The 19285-nt window shown below is 41.0% G+C and overlaps 1 pseudogene; it reads right to left on the reverse strand.

The window, feature by feature from the left end:
• Positions 1-16314: 16314 nt before the first annotated feature.
• On the reverse strand, positions 16315-17429 carry LOC112201625 (annotated as a pseudogene).
• Between the last annotated feature and the right edge of the window lie 1856 nt (positions 17430-19285).

Below are 19285 nucleotides of genomic sequence, written 5' to 3' on the forward strand. Positions count from 1 at the left end.
AGTTTCTTAAACAAGTTGGAGTCCCTTGGGGATGACGGTGACTCTATCTTGTCTCTTGCCCTTGGGCTCAATGGTTGATAGTTTCGCTACGGTGAGGCCCACTTGATTGGTGGAAAAGAGCCGAACCGAAATGTCCGCTCGACTTCTTCATGCGACACTTGGATGCCACATTCTTCCTTGCATCGCGAGCAAAGAACAACTCGTGAGGGTTCGCTGACCAGTTTAGCTTTCTCCTTTGCAGGGGTCTCGTCCCTTTTGTCCTCTCTTCTCGGCCCTTTGTAGTCAGATCCAAGGTTGGCTTTTTTTGGTTCTTGTCTGTCCAGTTCACATCAACCATGTTGATCTTGGTGTCTGGGAAAGGGTTCAGGTCTACTAGTGCTGCCGCGGTCGTCGGGGCTTCCACCAGCAAACTACCATTATTGAGCCATACCTAAATTTGGTCCTTTAGCTCCACACAGTCAACCGTGTTATGGTTCAACAGATTGTGGAATTTGCCGTACTTCTTTCCTTTCAGCTGATCTGGACAAGGAAAATGTCCGAAGTCTATCTTTACCATCTTCGCGGCGATCATTTCATCTAAAATATCATGTGCCTTATTGGCATCATATGTATACGTCACGAACTCAGGTTTGGTGAAAGCCACAGACTTGAGTTTGACAGGTTCCTTAGATATCTTCAATTGCTTGAGGGCTGAGCTCTTCCTCCCTGTCAGTTCAAATGCGGAGACATCATTCTCCTCTTTATCATCTTGTTCCTGGCAAACTTCTTCCCCCTGATGATGGTAGTATGGATCATAGGAAGTTGGCTGGAAGTGCAAAGCAGCCACTGTACGATGCTTTCTTGGTACATATGTCCCTTTGGAAGCATTTTTCCTAACATCAGTCTCTGAAGGAGATGCTCAAAGCTATCGACCTCTGTGATAAGCTCTCCCATTGACTGGATCATGTTGCCATGTTGGTTCTTTCGTTGGCGAGGCTCCAATCCTTTGATTGCCAATTTAACCAACTCTGTTTCAGGCAATATCATGCCCAATTTAGCCTTCTGGATCTGGAAGCGTTGGAGATAAGAGACAGCGGACTCGGTGGACTGTTGGACCATCTAGGTGAGAGAGGCCAAGTCAACCTTAGGTTCAATAGCTCCAAAAGTCTCTCGGAAGGGCTTCTCCATGGCTAGCCAATCAATAACTAACCCTGGTCGCAGTTTAGAAAACCATCTAAAAGCCGCGCCAGATAGAGAGGTGCCAAAGATCCTGCACTTAAGGATGTCATCATTCTGGTACTAGCCGCACTGCACCTTAAACCTGGCCAGATGGGTTGCCGTGTCCTCAGTATCTTCTGCTGAAAAGGTAGAGAATATAATATTTTTGTAGCCTCTGGGAAAAGGCTTGAGCATTATATGCGGTGGGAAAGGTCCTTCATAAACCCCATCTATATGGGCCATAGGATTAGCCAACCTGATCATCTCCTCAACCTCTTCACGTCTCACATAGGTTGGAAGAAGGGGAGGTATCGCCACATTCTGGCGAGCATTCTGTAGAGGTGTAGCCTGGCTGGCTACTGTGCCTTCCCCTAAGCGAATTGTCTGGGGAATAGTGGATGGCTGTAATGTCATAGCTGGTACAGCCACATTCTTTACCAAGGCCATTATTTTGATTGGAGTGCCAGCCTGGTGAATGCCATAATAATTCTTTGGAAGTTCTTTATAGACATTCTCCGCCCCGTCACTGTCGTATTGAGTGAATGCAGCAAGATTAGGAGGAGTGCTTTCCCCTGTCTTATGAGTCTTACTATTTTGTGCAGGAGCTGGAGTAGCCTTACTACCACCAATTATCAGGGCTTTGTCCTTGATTTTTGTTGCTGAGGCAGAAGCGGCGGCAGCTGGTGTAACGGTATTGCCGCTAGTCTTCTCCCGAGCATTAGGAGATATGTATTTGCCAGTAGCTGAAGGTTGTCCTAGTGAGCCCAGAATGGCGTTAGGATCCCCTAAAGCTTTGTTCAGCACTTCCTTAGCTTGGTCCAACTCAGCTCTCTACATGGCGAATTGGGTCGCGAGATTAGATCCCTCGTTGCGAAGCACTGCCAATTCTGACGCAGTATGCTTGGCTTGGTTAGCGATGTCAGCAGAGATACACTTGCTCTGAGCGGCCTGACCAGTCATCATATCCACAAGCTCTTTATGGTTTTCCTGGCTTTTCTTGTACTTATCTTGCCACTGTCCCTGCGTCTATCGCGAACTAGCTTCATGATTTCGCAATGATACGGAAACCTCATCAAGCCTTCGGCGCTCATTCGCGAGGGCCTTTTCCATCCTCTCATTTTATGCAGCATTATTTTGCTCAAAGATGGCGAGTCGCTCCTAATGCTAGCATTCACCGGGGCGATAATGGGCACAAAGGAATCAATTGTCCCCTCATTCGCGGCCACTTGGGCAGTATTGACCTCGCCGCCAGCCTCATTAGGCTGGATAGGAGGATTATGGTTCCCCTCAATAGCAGGCTGTGGAGTTCCACCCTGTTCTGTTGACATGTCTGGTGATGGAGGGTCGAGTGAGAACTTCTGTGTTACTTGTTCTTCGGAATGACGACGACAGTCGGCACGAGAGTTCGGTTTGTAACTGGAGGCCTTATGGTTTGGGCAAGTAACGTAGCCCTTTTGGTAAGGGTTAGCGCTTGATTTCCCAATGGTTGCGGTCACAAAGAAACGTTATGCGTCCCACTGGGCGTGCCAAAAATTTTGGCTCCAAAATCAATATGGGTACAAACTGTCTCGTTTGAGCGTGTGCGCAAGCGTGCCAGCACTGTAGGGTGCAGTCGTCAGAGAATCCCTTGACCTGACATCTTGATCAAACGCCGTGGACGAGGAGAGGAGCAACCTCGTCACGAGGTTCTTCTCTATGCCTTTCGGAAAAGGACTTCTTGCCTTACAGATAAGGACTTTGGTTGTGATCTCTTCGCGACACTGAATCGATACTCAACATTATATGTTGAGTAGAGCAATCACTGGGAAGTTTGGAGAAAGCACGGGTTTTGCTAAAGCATGACTTTAGCTTCGCTGGGTTGCGAGGGCGTTACCCTTGCTTCGCTGGGTTGCAACTGGGTTGCAGGTAGCTTTGCTCCAGAGAGGCTTTGATAATCTGTATGATTAGTTGATTGAAGAGTTATCCCTAATTCGTCCTTGAAACCTAGTATTTATACCTAGGGTTTCGACTGTTCCTTGTCATAGAAGGATTATTGATTGAAGTTTCCTCTTCAATCTCCGCTACTTGATTCCAATAACGTTTTCCTTATGGATCACGGAATGGACGAAGCTATAACCCAAATCCAAGTAGGCTTATTTTTGGGCCACAGGTATCGGCTTGTTGTGCTAAATCCCCTAAGGAATCTTGCGAAAAATACCTTTTGGGCTCAAACAGTCCTCAAAAACCATCAACAACACAAAAAGGAATCAACTTTGCTCCATAATTTAGATTCTCTAATCTAAATTGACTACACCATATCAATGCAATCAACTCAATCGAAGCAAATATGTAGCAAACTCAATAGCCTGACAGCCCTAATTTACCATTAACATCAACTTTATAAATAATAAAAATAAAAAAACAATGAAATTTATGATTATCAGAACTGAATTGAGCATATTGAATACAGGGTTTGCAAACCTGAGCTCATTGAAGGAGAATCGGTCCCTGGATCATCTCCTTAATTAAAACCACATGATTTTTTTCTCTCCATGGATGGGCTTTAGTTGGGCTGTCGTCGATGGCTTTCCATGTGGTGCTCCTGGTCAGACATGGCTGGCTCCGATCTCCCATGGCTATCATAACTTCGGTAATTTGAGAATTGCACACTGCGATAGAAAGTCAAAGGAAATGATGGCTGAAGGTGAACCTCGATATGGATGGAGTGGGGCTCTCGAGGAGGATGACGACGCTGGGATTGAGGTCGGTGATAGGGGATTCAAATTTGCTCACCACCAAAGTATTAGTGGTGATACCACCACTCAATATAAAACTGTCATGTGTTATAAAACATAATTATAGTTAATCATGATATTTTATTAAACAAATAAATTTTAAATATTAAATTAATTTTACATGATGTGGCAAGTTTTAATTAGGTGGTGATATCACCACAAAATAAAAATGGTGAACAAATTTGAATCCCTTGAGGGGGCTGGTGCTGAAGATGGTGAGGTAGAAGACGGAGAGGGATCAGATGCGGCGACCGATGAGGTGGGTGTATTGAGAGCTGTAGTCAAGGATGAGGACTAGGTCCGATTTCATGACTTTTGGGTCCATGGCTTCTGCAACTACTCTAGTTTATATGATTCCAGGGTTGGACGAACGAGTGACCTAGAGAGTAAAGAGAAACAAAATGTGGTTGGGGTTTTTGGATTCGAGTACCCAAACACTACATTAGTTCCTCATTCGTAGATCTGATGAGGGGTGATGGAGAAGGGGTGAACTGCACGAGACTTGAGAAAGCTCAGAGTTTGACCGAATTAATGAAGTATCGGGCTTAAAGACAGAGGTCTTTCAAAGGGAAAAGAAAAGATAAAAATAAAAAATTAACTCCAGTATATTCAGACAACATTTATCTGTTATCCGAATGTTCCCTTTCTTTTAACACAGCTAGAGCTTGACCATTTTGAGTGGGAGATTGTGGAGGGAGAATTCCAAAATTTCAACATCTATATTCAGATAATAGATTTCTCTTATCGCTGTTGTCTGAAAATGACTACCTTCTTGGCATCAGCTGAATGAAAATTATAGGTATATTTCTATCTTGAGCTAACAACATTATTATGTTGTCTGAATGCCACCCTTCTATTCAAAATGAAAAAAGTGTGTTTCAGTGCGTATTCAGACAACAGAGTTACATTTTTATGTCGTCTGAAAAACTAAGACAACAGAAAATTAGGCTTCTGTAGTCTAATGTGTGTTGTATGATTAACTGTTTGGCATAGTGATGAGATCTCCTCGGGTGACCTATGAGATCTCCAGAGACCTCTGTGGGGACCTCTAGATATCGGTGATCAGATCCTAGCATCCGATGGCCGGGGACGGGACTCCGGCGAAGTCTCTTATGGGTTCTCTCTCTATGTTACGAAGGGGTGAAGGAAAAATAGTCTCAAAAAAACTAGACACCAAAAAAATAAAAATAAAAACTTAATTGGGTATCAGGGAACAACTTATTAGAGTTATTATGGATAAGTGGGAGAAAAAATAAGTGAGTGGTGTAAGGAGAAAAAAATCCCTATAATTAGGGTAAATGATCAGAACCCTCTTTTTTATTCCTTAAGATTAGGGAATCGGTCACCATATGTGATTTTGAATCCTAGCAAATTACAGAACATAGTATAAGCTTCTAGATTATGCGAAAAGATTGTTTCTATGACCACCAATATTGTTTATGACTATGCATTTGATGTATCATGTCTAAATAAAGTCAATGGGTCAAAACGATCAAGGATCACATACTTTTGTATCATGGATAAAAGAATTCGTTTAAGAGAAAGTATGAACTGCCAAGCTCAATCTTTATTAACCATGTTTTACATTTATTTAACTTTTTCCTATCAAAATAATCTTTTGTGTTCAAGTAAATCCAGAATATGTGTCTGGCCTAAACTCGAGGTTACTTGCTAGTTGAAATAGGTTTATATTAGAGATATTATCCAGAATATGTGTCTGGCCTAAACTCGAGGTTACTTGCTAGTTGAAATAGGGTTATATTAGATATTCTCGGAGAATCTTATGAGATATCCAATCAATGTACGATTATGTGTCCATGTACAACTCTATCTCTATGCTTGTAATCCTCTATATACAGAGGATCCTATTATCAATGAAAATGTGACTAAATTCTCTCCAAATTCAGTTTCCCTAAAACACGTTATCAGCACGAAGCCCTAACCCTGAAACAAATAGCCAAACCCTGATTCAAGAAGCTAAAAACCTTAAATCCGAATACAAAACCTTGAACCCTGTTAATGCTCAAGTCCGGCGGTAGCCGACTCTTCGTTTAACGCGGGTCCGATGGGCGGACCACTACTCCGAGGATTAGATGACTTCCGCTTGCAGCAACACGGGAGACAGGGCGTCAGAGGGAGACCGCGTTGGGCGGTCTTCACTTCTCCGATGCCTAAGTCAGTCACTGTATGGGCAGCACAACAATGAATGAGTAGTAATTGTGTAATTAATGAGGAGAGAGGAGAAAACCTTTTATAGGTGAGGAAGAGGTTGATCTTCTTCTTGTTTCCGATGTGGGACTGATGTGCTTCGATTCCTAGCGTCGGGAGCTTCTGATGTTATCTTGACGTGGCGCGTGGCGGGGCGTCAGCGGTGATCTGGGGGCGATCCAGGGCTCGAGCGGTAGCCCGCCTAGCAGTGCCTTCGCAGGTTACCCCCTTGGTGGGAGTTGGTACCTCTGGCGGTACCATGAGCGTGGCTCATTATAGCTAATTATGCTCGTTCTGGCACATGTAGGTACAAACCCTTTTCTGTCTCCACCTCACACATTGAAGAACTCGATCCCAAGAGTCCAGAACCGGCGGCCCCACCCCAAGAACCGGCCTGAAACCTACCGAACCTGCCACTGGAAGTTCCATACAACTCGCAGCAAATATTCCACCGGTTCACCATCTTCCGGACCTCCAATTTCTACCAATTTTGGTAACAGAAGCCCGTTGATTTGAAGTTTCAGGAACCGAAAAAAAAGTCCAAAAACCGGCCTAAAAAGGTGTGAACCGGCCACCTGAGCAGCTGCATCTTGAACCGGCAGAAAAGAAGAAGAGAAGAAAAGAAAAAAAAAAAAGGAGAGAGGAAAAGAAGCCCAGAAGCCCACTGATGCAGACCCCAGAGCCGCGTCAGCGGAACAGTCATCTGCCACATCAGCATCTAGGATCCACCGCCACGTCAGCACCATGGGACCCACACACGTCAGCATACAGAGACCCATTGCCACGTCAGCATCGGTCAACAATCAATGGTCAATGTTGGTTGACCGAGTCAATGGTCAACCCCGGTTGACCGAGTCAATGGTCAACTTTCCGGTCACTTTTCCGGCCATTTTCCGGCGACCTATTTCGAGGTATTTTTTACTAAACGTTCTCTTTTTTTAAAGTTTTTTTAATTCAATTTCTCTTCTTTTTCGGGGACTTGCAACCTCCCTTCTTCTACCCCTTTTCTTCATCATAGGGGAGACCAAATTAAGCCGAACTGTGGGGGTTCGTGCTCACTCCAAGCTTGGAGCTTGTAGAATTCTCCAAACTTAGTGTTTGTTGAGATAAAACGATCGACCGCAAACATCATTGTTTCAATCTAATCCAACCCCTCTTGGAATTGAATTTCTTGGAAGCCACTACACTCGGAAATTCCTAATTTCTTGGAAGCGACTACGCTCAGAAATTTTATTTGTTTTTGTGGTAGCCTTTTCTCTCCGGAACTAACCCTAATTTCTTGTTCTCTTTCAAGATGAGTAACTTGAACAAATTGGACTTTGCTCCATTAGGAACAACCGGCTCCGTGATATCCGCCAGCATCTCAAGGCCTATGGAATCTTGTATACGATTCTCGAGCCTAGCCAGGATGTGCTAACTGTTGAGCAAGCTCAAGATTTGGAAGCAAATAGAGCAGCCTTAGAGGCAAATAAGGCGAAAGCCATCATCCTAATGATTCGCCATATGGATGATTCGCTCCAGTACGAGTATATGAACGAAGAAGAGCCCAGAAGGCTGTGGGTCTTACTCGAAAATAGATTTGCAACGTCCATGACTCCCTACTTCCTGAACTAGAAGTGAGATGGCATAGCCTCCGCTTCTGTGATTTCAAGTCAGTTCTTGACTACAACTCGGAAGCACTTCGCATTAAATCCTTAATGTAATTCGGTGGTAAAGATATCACAAATACGATGTTGATTGAGAAGACTCTCTCTACTTTCCCTGTCCCTGCATTGATGGTTGCTAAGAACTATCGAATCGATGTTACTGCAAGACAAATCACAAGGTTTCATGAGCTCATTGGAGTTATGAACGTCACTGAAAAGCATGACAACATCCTTGTGAAGAACTATAATTCGAGATCCGTGGGAACAGAGCATATTCCGGAATCCAATTATAGTCGCGCCCCAAAAAGAGGGCGCCAAGAGCGAAACCCTAATCTTAGGGATACTTCTGGACATTCTGGTCCATATAATCGCTCTACTTGGGAAGGTAATCGCCAAAATAGGCGAACATGGAACCGAAGAGGTCAACGTGGAAAGAAAGAGGCAAGCAACGTGTAACATCCCGTATCTTCACTTACCCGTTTACTAGTCATTTGGACGGTAAACGACAACTACTTTCACTTTTACCGTCGTTTCGATACTTTTAGTGGCCCTAAAATATGAATTTTTGTTCGGGTCAAAATTTGAGAAAATGTTCTTCATGAAAGTTGTAGAGGACGTTAAACCGAGCGCGTGCATATGTGGTACGTAAAAATCGGAGTTCATATGCAAAAGTTATGGCCAAAATACTAAAGTTACTATTCAAGGTAATTTTCTATAAATAGCCGATTTACTGTGGTAAGTTTCCATTTTCGGAAACTTACCGAGCCTTCTCCCTTCTCTCTCCCCGATTCTCTCTTCCTCTCCGACCTCTTCACCTTCTTCCGGCCATAACTCCTCCATCCGGCGACTGATTTTGACGTATAAGATGTCGTTGGAAAGCTCTCTTCCTTCTATTCATTTTTGGGTTCGTTTCGTAGCTTGATATGAACTGTGGAAGGTGCAGCAACGAGAAGAAGAGGACGGTCACTGTAGCAGTTTTGAGTCAACGCCGATATTTTCCAATTCCGGCAGTCTTCGGCCACCAAATTGGCGTCGAAGGTTCGGTTTTTGACATAGATCATTTCCCATAAGGTCTTTCATTTCAATTTGCAATGTAGAGGTCGAATTAACAAATTCAATTTCTAGGGTTCTTGGAATTTCTGGAAATTTTTCACCGGCGAAATTGGAGCTCTTCCAGGTAAAATTGGAACTTGTTGTAGTTGAGAAAGAGGTTGGATTTGTTGAGTAGATGGTACTGCCAAATTTTGGTGGCCATCGGAGGTGGTTGCCGGTGGCGCGTGGGGCCCACGCGCTGCCACTGTTGGTGGCGCGTGGAGACGTGTAGGGCAATGTTTTAATTTCGGTTTGTAGCCCATTAAATCCTATAATTTGTGTAGAGCTTGTATGTGAAGTTTGGTAATTTTTGGGGAAACTTGGAATTAATTATGAATTTTTGAAGTTTAGGGTTTCAATTATCGAATTACGAGAATCCGACCGTCGGATATCTCTCGGTTCTACCTTGGAACCTTTAAATTAACGAATTGGTATTAGTGGTATAATTTGGGCTGAATCCGAGGAGAATGGGAGATGTAATTGTGAGGAATTGATTTTAGGAATCGTATTAAATTGTTGAATAATTATTCACGGAATAAAATCGTGTACAGGATGACGTACCAAGCTATTGCTCGATGACGGAACTCGAATGCGTGATCGTCGGAATAGTACTGTGAGTGGACTTTTGTTTTAAATAATGATGCATGCATTTAATTCTTGAATTAGTGCTCTATTTAATTATCATATTATCTTCTGAGCATAGGATTGTTTAAAATTTTGATTTATCTCGTGGAATTACTTTCATTGACGATTTTCATAAAGTGATTATGAATTATTCCGGTTGTGATTTTCGGATATTAATTTTGTTATGCTCGGATTTGAAATTATGATTTATGTTGTTTTTCAATAAAGTATTTTCCAGGGTATTTTCCAAAATGGAATATTAGTTCATTATTGAACTTCCTTGCTTATTCATTATTGACTCGAGAATATTTTGGAGTGTGGGACACGCCGTTGATTTATTGATCTTTCCTATTTATTTATCGACTTTCGATTTTGGCATTGGGAATGCCTTAATGATGATTTTAGAATTGGTTTTGTTTTGGTTTATGGGGATTACGATTTATTATTATTTCTCGCCTTTTTGCTATTGATTTGGAGATACTTTTGGCGTGTGGGACACGTCGTTGGAAATTCTTTTACGAGAGATGGGGGAAGCCTTATGTATTTTGGATTTACTGGATTTTCGGTTATGTTTCCCTGTGCCATACTGAGGGGTGAGTTTATCATGCTAGCATTGATTTTTCCGCCTTTGTGGCGCGGTGATGGGATCACCGTAGCCCTCCTCCTTTGTGGCGCAGGTTACTGTCTCTGTGACAGTAATTCTGTAGCCCGGTATCTTATCGCTACACTTAGTGGCGTAAGGGTATATTACGGGAGTAATGGGAGTACTTTAGCCTGGGAGGCTATCACCCGAGCCTGGGAGGCTCATTCGTAATGCTATCATCTTCCCCTACTCATTGTATTATTGCTGGGCTAGAGGGGGTCTAGTCCGATTTTCACTGTAGCCAGGGCTGGTCTTATTTCTTTTCTTGAGAAACGAGATTTCCGTTTTTCATTATAATTTTCGAATGTTGTGACTAGCGAGGCTAGTCGGTGTATCGTTTTGAAATTCTTGGTTTTAAAGCTAAATGAGTCTTCTTATTGCTGCATGCACCGGGTTTTTTTTAAAGAAATATACGTGGGAAAGTATGAAATCCCTTTTGTTTAATTTGTTTATTTTTGTCCACTCACGCTAACGTTTTTACGTACTTTCCCCTGGGCCCTTCGGTTTTCAAATGCCCAGTTTGCAGGCGAAATTAGATGAGGTCGGGCGTACATGGAGTTGAGGCATAGCCAACAGCATTGCTTCCGCGTACTCATTCTATTTCTGTGTTCTTTGTTACCTATTGGAATAGTATTGCTCTGATAACCTGTGAAATTAATCTTGTAATGTGGGTTGAGACTGTTATTTGTGAAATTGGAGTTGTGATTTGGGGAGCAGGTGGCTCCAGGAGGATAAGGATGGGTTGATTTAGAAGTGTAAATTTTCTTTCTACAGGTTTTGGGTAGTTCATTTTAGGGGAAGTTCTGCCAAATTTTTGGAAGAATTTCTTCTAAGGTGGACCCCACAGGGCCACTTCAGATTTCAGGGTGAAATCTGGCGCGGGTCCTGTCACAACGCCTCTGGCCATGTTGTTGGCGCCACCAACACTAAGAGCCATCTAAATGACGCTTTCAAAGCACCTCAATCAATGGAGTTTGAGTAAAGAGATGTATGTTCTCGATGTGGAGTGTCTGATCATTGGACACACATTTGTAGAGCTCATGAAGATATTGTCACCGCCTACAAAGCATATTGTGAAGCAAGAGAAGCTCATTATATGGAACAAGAAGATTAAGAAGATGATCTAGAGTGAAGGGTTGAAGACTACAAATCTGGCTGGGATCAATAGATCGCCAATTCTGTTTAAGTTTTTATTTTTCCAAGAGATGTAATAAGCAATTGCCATATATTTTTGTAGTAAATGCCAATGGTTTAGCTTTTCTTCAAAGTAGGCTCACTCAAAGTAAGTGTGATGTCTAGGAAGGTTCTGTGATTAGTGGTACTTAAGCGAGCCTTGCTCCACCGACATCTCTCTACTCACCTGGTCACATTTATTTTGGAATTACCAAAAGAAGTTAGACAACTACCATTGTTTTGCATTAGCTATCATTTTGGATTTGATTTTGTTTAGTCAAAGAGACAATGATGTAACTCCGTTGGCTTATGAATAAAATTTCGAGTTCTTTATGACTCCATTTTGATTCTAAGCATATGACTTTTGTGACTACAATGGCTGGGCCATCAATATTAATTCAAGGACATGGAATAGCCCAAGTTCCACTTGCCAAATGACACCTTAATTACTGTCATAGAAACTCTCTACTCTCCTAGGGCCAATCGCACCTATGAATAGCCAACGGATTCCATGCGAAATCGCATGTAGAGAACGGAAATGAGTTCCTTTGCAATACCTCTAATGATTGCGAATGAAGGCGCATGTTAGAAGTTTATGTGTCTTTCTAGTGGATTCTATGTCACTATTCGAGCTATTAATCCAATAAAGTTATGAGAGAAGATCTTTTGGATTTAGAAACATATTGGATTTGTCACGACAAGATAGATCATCCTAGTCATGATATGATGATCCGTCTACTAAAGACTTCACATGACATCATTTCTTTCGAGCGAAACGAAGCATGAATCAAAAGTTGATTTCTGGACTAAATGTGACCGACGCAGCTGCCTAGGGCACCGCCTCCATCCACCACCAGCCTAGGGCTAGCACAATCCATATCCATGACACCATGGATAGCGTCCATCATGGTGATGGCGCCCCAGGTGATGCTGCAATCACCAACTTGCTTTAAATAGCGTTTCAAACGCTCAGGCCTAACCAAAACTCTCATTGGTTGCTTCTAAAGCCTCTCGCTCGTTTTACAAAGCATGTCCCTTAGGAAAATTAGGACTAAGACAGTCCTATGCAAAGGAAATGAACATACTCATTCTGTTCTTACATAGAATCCATGGGGATTCTGTGGATTATTTTAACCAACTTGCGGGCGTTTAAATATCTCATGATGTTGGTTGACACGCAAACACGCTGGTCATGTGTTGTGCCATTGTTCACCTATAACAGCTGCTTATTCTACGCTCCTAGCACATATCATATGACAACGGGCTCACTACCCGGATCATCTTATTCCGTCAATTGGACTTGATGTTATTAGAGAGTTTACATCGAAGACTTTTGATGGTTATTGCATTGGGACTAATGTTGGCATTGTATTCCCATGAACACACCTACATGGTCTAGCGAAAACGACTACGATGGTAGCTTGGACATTGGTAATGCACACCAATTTCCTTATATGCTCTTAGGGTGATGCAATATCGCATGCACCTACGCTAATTCATCTACGATCTACTGCTACTACCTTTGTGTTACAGCTAGCGACTGGGTATAAGTATTGTACTTACGCACATTTGAGTGAGCCATTTATGTGCCAATTACGCCGCCACAGAGCACTGTGATAGGTCCTTATAGACGAATGGGTAACTACGTTGGACTTGAGACTCCAACAATCGTCCGCCACTTAATGCCCTTGCAAGGCAATCTCATTACCGCTAGATTTGTGGGTTGTCACTTTGATGAGACAGTCTTCCCGTCGTTAGGGGGAGATAAGAACACTGATGTTCAGCAGGAATGACAGGAATTGTCGTGGCCTGTCCCCACTACGTCTCATCTCGATCTCTATTAAAGTGATGAGATCACACAAATATGCTGCAAACAACGTTGCAAGGAAGAAGTCCCTACGAGAGGACGTAGCGCCACCCTACACGGAGGTAGGCATGGCACCAACGTCAAAGAGAGTGGCACTCTGGCGTTACAGGCCATGGCCCCAGCTAGGATGCGTGGGAGGCCCGTAGGTTCGAAGGACACTTTCGCACATTCCAATCATTTGATCATCAAGACTCAAAATCCGTCTCATGAGAATCTTCCGGGTTATGGTTATCATTGGGGGACCCCTCTACGTCAGAACCTATTCCCGAGAATATAGAGCTCTATGAGACTTACACTAGTGTACGTAAGACGTGAGATAGAAACTCCATCATGATTGATGATGTAATCGAACATTTCGTTGCACGTGAGTTTGTTGAGTCCGATGATATCGAACCACACTCCTTTGATGAATGAATGCCAATGTAGAGAAATTTGGCCTAAATGGAAAGATGAGATCCAGGTTAAGATGGATTCTCTAACGAAGAGGAAGGTTTTCGAGCTAGTGATGCCAACACCTCCTAACATAAAACATGTTGACTAATGGGTCTTCGTTAGAAAGCGTAGTGAGAAAAAGATATGGTAATCTCGGCTTATGGCACAAGGCTTCTCATAAAACGCCCTAAAATCGACTACGATGAGACATATTCTCTCGTAATGGATGTCATTGCACTCCACTACCCTGTCAGTTTGGTAGTTTCCGAATAACTAACATGCAGCTTACAAATGTGGTCACTACGTATCTCTATAGGGATCTAGATACAGAATATACATGAAGGTTCATGGTCAACTTCATTTACCCAAGTCAAGTGGCTCTAGACCACGGAGCGCGTTTACAAAGAGGTTGAAACGCTCGCTAAAATGACTACTTGATTGGGAAGGGATATGCCCACGCATTTCCATAACAAGTTTCAGATTCTATCGCTGTTCATATTGGACATGATCTTCATTAGAAGCCCTTAAAAAGTTAAGGGAAACCGCTGAACACTTGAAATCCGATTTTGAGATAAAGGATTATGGGAGAACACGATTATGTCTCGGTTTGGAACTTGAGCATCGTGTCGATAGATGCTTAGGCATTTTGACAAACCTTCAAGCACCCCCATGATCGTCCGTAGTCTCGATCCTGAAAAGGATCCTCTTCGTCTGAAAGATGACGACGAAGATGTGCTAGAGGTAGAAGTGCCTTACTTGAATACAATAGGCGCATTACTGTACTTAGCTCAATGCACAGGACCGGACATCTCGTTTGCAGTGAACTTGTTAGCTAAGGTATAGCTCTGAGCCAACGCGACGCCATTTGATTGGTGTAAAAGATATTTTTCGGTACTTGAGATGTACGATTGATATGGGCTCGTTCTATCCCTATAGAGAGATGATGGATTCAGACCCATCACACACCAGGAATGCCGCCAACACTGGCCTCCGTCCACTATCCCCATCCCAAAATGACATGTGTTTTGGAAGGTTTTGCTGATGTTGGGTATCTCTCTGACTCATACAAAGGTCAGTCCTAAAATGGTTAAGTGTTCACCATGGGTAACGACCTTGATATCTTGGAGGTCTACAAAAATAGACCCTAGTCGCTATATCTTCAAACAATGCAGAGATTATTGCACTTCAGAAAGTGGTTCCTGAATGTATATGGATTGGATCCATAATTACGCATGTTCGAACAATTGTGGTTTGAAGTCTACCACAGATGAGCCTACGAGCATTTTAGATAATGCTGCTTGTTTTGAATAAAGAAGCAAATGCTACATCAAAAGCAACAACACCAAGCATAATCAGCAACAACAGACTCTCCTCAAGATCAAAGTGAACTAGGTTCGATCTGAGGACAGTGTGGCAGACTTGCTCACTAAGTCATTACCTAAATTCCACTTTCGAGAAACATGTTGGTAGCATCTTTTGTGGAAGTTATCCTAACTCCCATGACCGTTGTCATCAGGGAAGATGCAGACATCAGGGGGAGATGTCTACATGTATGGTCTCGAAACGTGAAGGGTGTGTTGTGCTCTTTTTTCCCTTCGACCAAGGTTATTTTTGTCCCACAGGGTTTTTGTTACTCGGCAAGGTTTTTAATGAGGCAACGAGAGGAGCACAACGTTTGGGCGACACAAGGGGGAGTGTTCAAGTAAATCCAGAATATGTGTCTGGCCCAAACTCGAGCTTACTTGCTCTAGTTGAAATAGGGTTTATATTAGAGATATTCTCGGAGAATCTTAGGAGATATCCAATCAATGTACAATTATGTTTCCATGTACAACTCTATCTCTATGCTTGTAATCCTCTATATAAAGAGGCCCCTATTATCAATGAAAATGCTACTAAATTCTCTCCAAATTCAGTTTCCCTATAACATTTTGATCATTTAAAATTTTTTCTATCAACCTAACCAGTTGCAGCAACTGCAAGAAGAATTGAGAAGTACACTCACAATGGGATTCCAAGTCCTTACTGTCTGGGGTTCATTCGTTTCTAATTGTCTTCATTTATTTAACATGATTCTTAATTAAGAGTTATGTTGGGTCTGTAGTAAGTGGCTTTAGATGGTTTTATAATGCATTATCAAGGGAAAATTCTATAATACATATATATCTATATGTCCAACACACATTTACAAATGTGACAACAAATTTGTTGTCAGAGTAATAAAGTAGGTCCTATTTTGTGTAATTTTAGTTCTATCGTTGATAATTACATCATCTACCACCTTGTTACAAGTTTTTAAACATATTCATTGTCGTTGTTATAATTTTGGTTTAATTATATGCAAAAAGTGTAAATGAATATGGTAACTTTGTTCTCAATATTGTAATTTTGATTCATATAAATTGTAATTTTTGTTCAAGTAGATGTAAAATGACTGTATGATAAACATCACAGTACCATAATTTGTCACATTATCAAAAGCCTACTTGGTGCTGTAATATTGCTTTAACCTGTATTTCACATTTTAAGTGAAAATGGTATAATTGGTAAAGTGGATGGGATCATCAGGTGACGTTGGATTGGATTAATGTATAGTATTATTAGCAAACTACCATGATATGCTCCTTTAGGATTGATTAACCGATCAGCTATTTAGGATTGGAATGCAGGTTTTAATTTCAAAAACTGCTTGCTCTTTATTCTGTATGCCTAAATCAAAAAATACAAGGACAACTATTCAGACACTTCTATCATCCATATTACCAAAGGTACTGTCGTATTATAAGAAAGAAGAACAAAACCCCTCATCATTATTTTCAGTCATATCTCCTGAATTATTTATTAAATGAATATGATAATCAATCTGGATTGCGTGCGTGGAGTCAAGAGGTCAATACTTCCAACGTGGAAGTGGCACAGCAAAAAGCTTCATGAGTCCATCCTTGCAATTGTAGCCATCTTTGTTACCACTAGCAAAGTAATAAGGCCTCCATTGATTCAGTTCAACCTTAAAGCCCTCACCATCTCCTCGGGTCTCACTCGCCAGTATCTTGGCTTTGCTGAAGTCACAAGTTATGTAGCTCCACAGGTTGGGGAGCAAGTACACGCTGTAACCTGAGTTGGTCTTGCTTGGAGGATCATACTTGAACACTGCACCATTGATACATATTAAGCAGAAAACAATTATCATTCATGTAAATGAAAGATTGATTGATTAGTTCGATCTCCTGCAATTTCTTGATAGAGGATAGGTTTTAGTGTTTAGTTTGTCTGACACTATCGAAGTTATTGTATTGCAGCGTAGACTGTTGTGATCTTAACTAACAGAAAATTTGATCGTAAACAATTACCAACAAAGCATTACAAGGACCAAAGTTGAAACCCTAGCAACCCAGAGAGATTAAGACCAACAAAAGAAAAATAGCAAGCTATATATGGAGATCAAATTTCTTCATAATTGGCATAAATCAAGTCGAAGGACTTTAAACAATTAATGAATCGGTACTAACCCAGTTCATCATTTATGTAAAAAGGACTGTTTAATTGGAGAGCCCAATTGGTTGATACCAAAACGCCAGCCTTCAGAACCGCCGACGACAATATTTTTGGCCTCGCTCACTTCTAATAGAGAAGCAGTAACTACAAGGAGAATGAACCCTAATTGTGCACTCCTAATCAAAGCCATATTTGTATCTCAAACTCAAACTATTATACTCCGAAAATTCAGTTATAACTATTCAATTGGCTAGCTAGAGAATTGATGTGAGAGCTTAAGGTTTTACGAGGTTTATATAGGAAATGGAGATGACTATAGAATAGCTAGCCTCTTTCTTTTGGTTGGTGAAAAAATTGAAAACGTGAGGTTTTGCTCTCCACAGATTCAACCATGTTTTAGCAGAGTCCAGAAAATGAATTTCCAGTTCCTGATTCTCATTGGTAATTACTGAATTGCCAAAATTCCGATTATGTAATGGGAGGGTAGAAGAGTAAACTGAGCGGTTGACAAGGAAGTTATCCTAGTGCATTCGTTATTGTAAATTTGGTCATTGTCCACCTAGAACTAGAATTCTCTGTAGTGGCTATGATTAGTGGCGCTTTAATTAAGTATTTAAAAGTCATCCAAGGACGTCTAAGTTCAGTTAACACGAGGATGCAAATTCAACGGCCAACTAACCAACGTAGGGACTCTCAGCTTTGTATGTTCAAACGTTAAAGCATTGGTATTCTTTTTGTTTTCGCATCCTAAATATTTCAACATGTATGATGAACAAAGCCTTGCCACATACAGAGGAAAATTGAGCGATACCAACTTTGTTATTGCCACGGTTAGTAATACAACGTGTAACGTGTAATTAACTATATGTGAATATGACATTAAAAGGATTAGTTTTAACTATTTCTTTTCTTTGATGAAGTACAGTCGCCATTCAAAATGGTTGTGTAGTCACATATAACACAAATGAGTGATATCTATCAACTCAAGAAAAGTCCGATGTTCTAGAATGGTTGGGTAAGCCCAAATACATGTTCTAATGAAGACCTTTAAAATAAAGATTTTATGAGGATTTTCTAATCAACAGTTGCAAGATCCACTTTTAAATCACATTTTAGCAAATCGACAGTTACGTGTTTAGATCTTCATGAGTAGATAATTTCTACAAAATTTTCAATTAAATTGAAAGTCGTTAAGACATTTACAATGGTGATTTATCATTTATCAACAATTGGACAGATTTGGTTTGTTAATTGATTTAATCTAGTTTGGTACCTTGATGATTACCAATTTGGAAGAAAAAAAATCAGAAGTGATACATTCATGGACACCTAAATATCTAACGGTTGATTTGTCTAGATGGGATCAAAAAGTAAGAAATTTTGAAAAATGACTTTTTTTTTTGTGACTAAGTTTATTTTCAACCTTGTTTTTAATTTAGTTGAAAAATGACTATATAAAAGTTCTCATTTTAAATGTTCTCAGAGCAAGTCCACCCGTTGGGTCACTTACGATTCATTGTTTTTTATGTTTATTTCCACCCTTTAGGTCATGGCATGGTTTTAAATTTCTCCGAAACTGCCGAAATTTCCGTAATTTTGAAGTACCGAAACGAAATTCATATGCTATATCATTTCAGTCATAAGTTTCCCGAAATTTTCGGTACATTTCCGCGAATTCTTAATTTCTGAAATATCTACACACACAATATATATTTAAAATTCACACCGAAATTTTGTCCGAAATTTCTCTAAAATTTCTGTTAAATTTTTATGTCACCTACAATGAATTTTTACTTCATACTTTTATAGAGAAAATATGAAATTTTGATTTTTTTATTTTTTTGCAATCATGTTGAATACAACAAAAAACCTTTTTGTTTTTATCTGTTATAAAGTTGAATGCTCCAACCATAACATGATTTCATTTTTGTTTCGTCTCAAATATTGTATGCTTCATACACTATAATATCATATTAGGTAATTCCACAATATCCGATATATGGATTGCATGTGGAAAGGGAACAACACGTACACATACAATAACCATGTGATGAAGTACGAAAATCATTTCCAAAATTCATGTACTTGGGAGCAGTATTGAATGATACTAAATGAAAGCAGTTCAACCAGTTAG

Source organism: Rosa chinensis, chromosome 1 (genome assembly GCF_002994745.2).
Source record: "Rosa chinensis cultivar Old Blush chromosome 1, RchiOBHm-V2, whole genome shotgun sequence".
NCBI lineage: Eukaryota > Viridiplantae > Streptophyta > Magnoliopsida > Rosales > Rosaceae > Rosa > Rosa chinensis.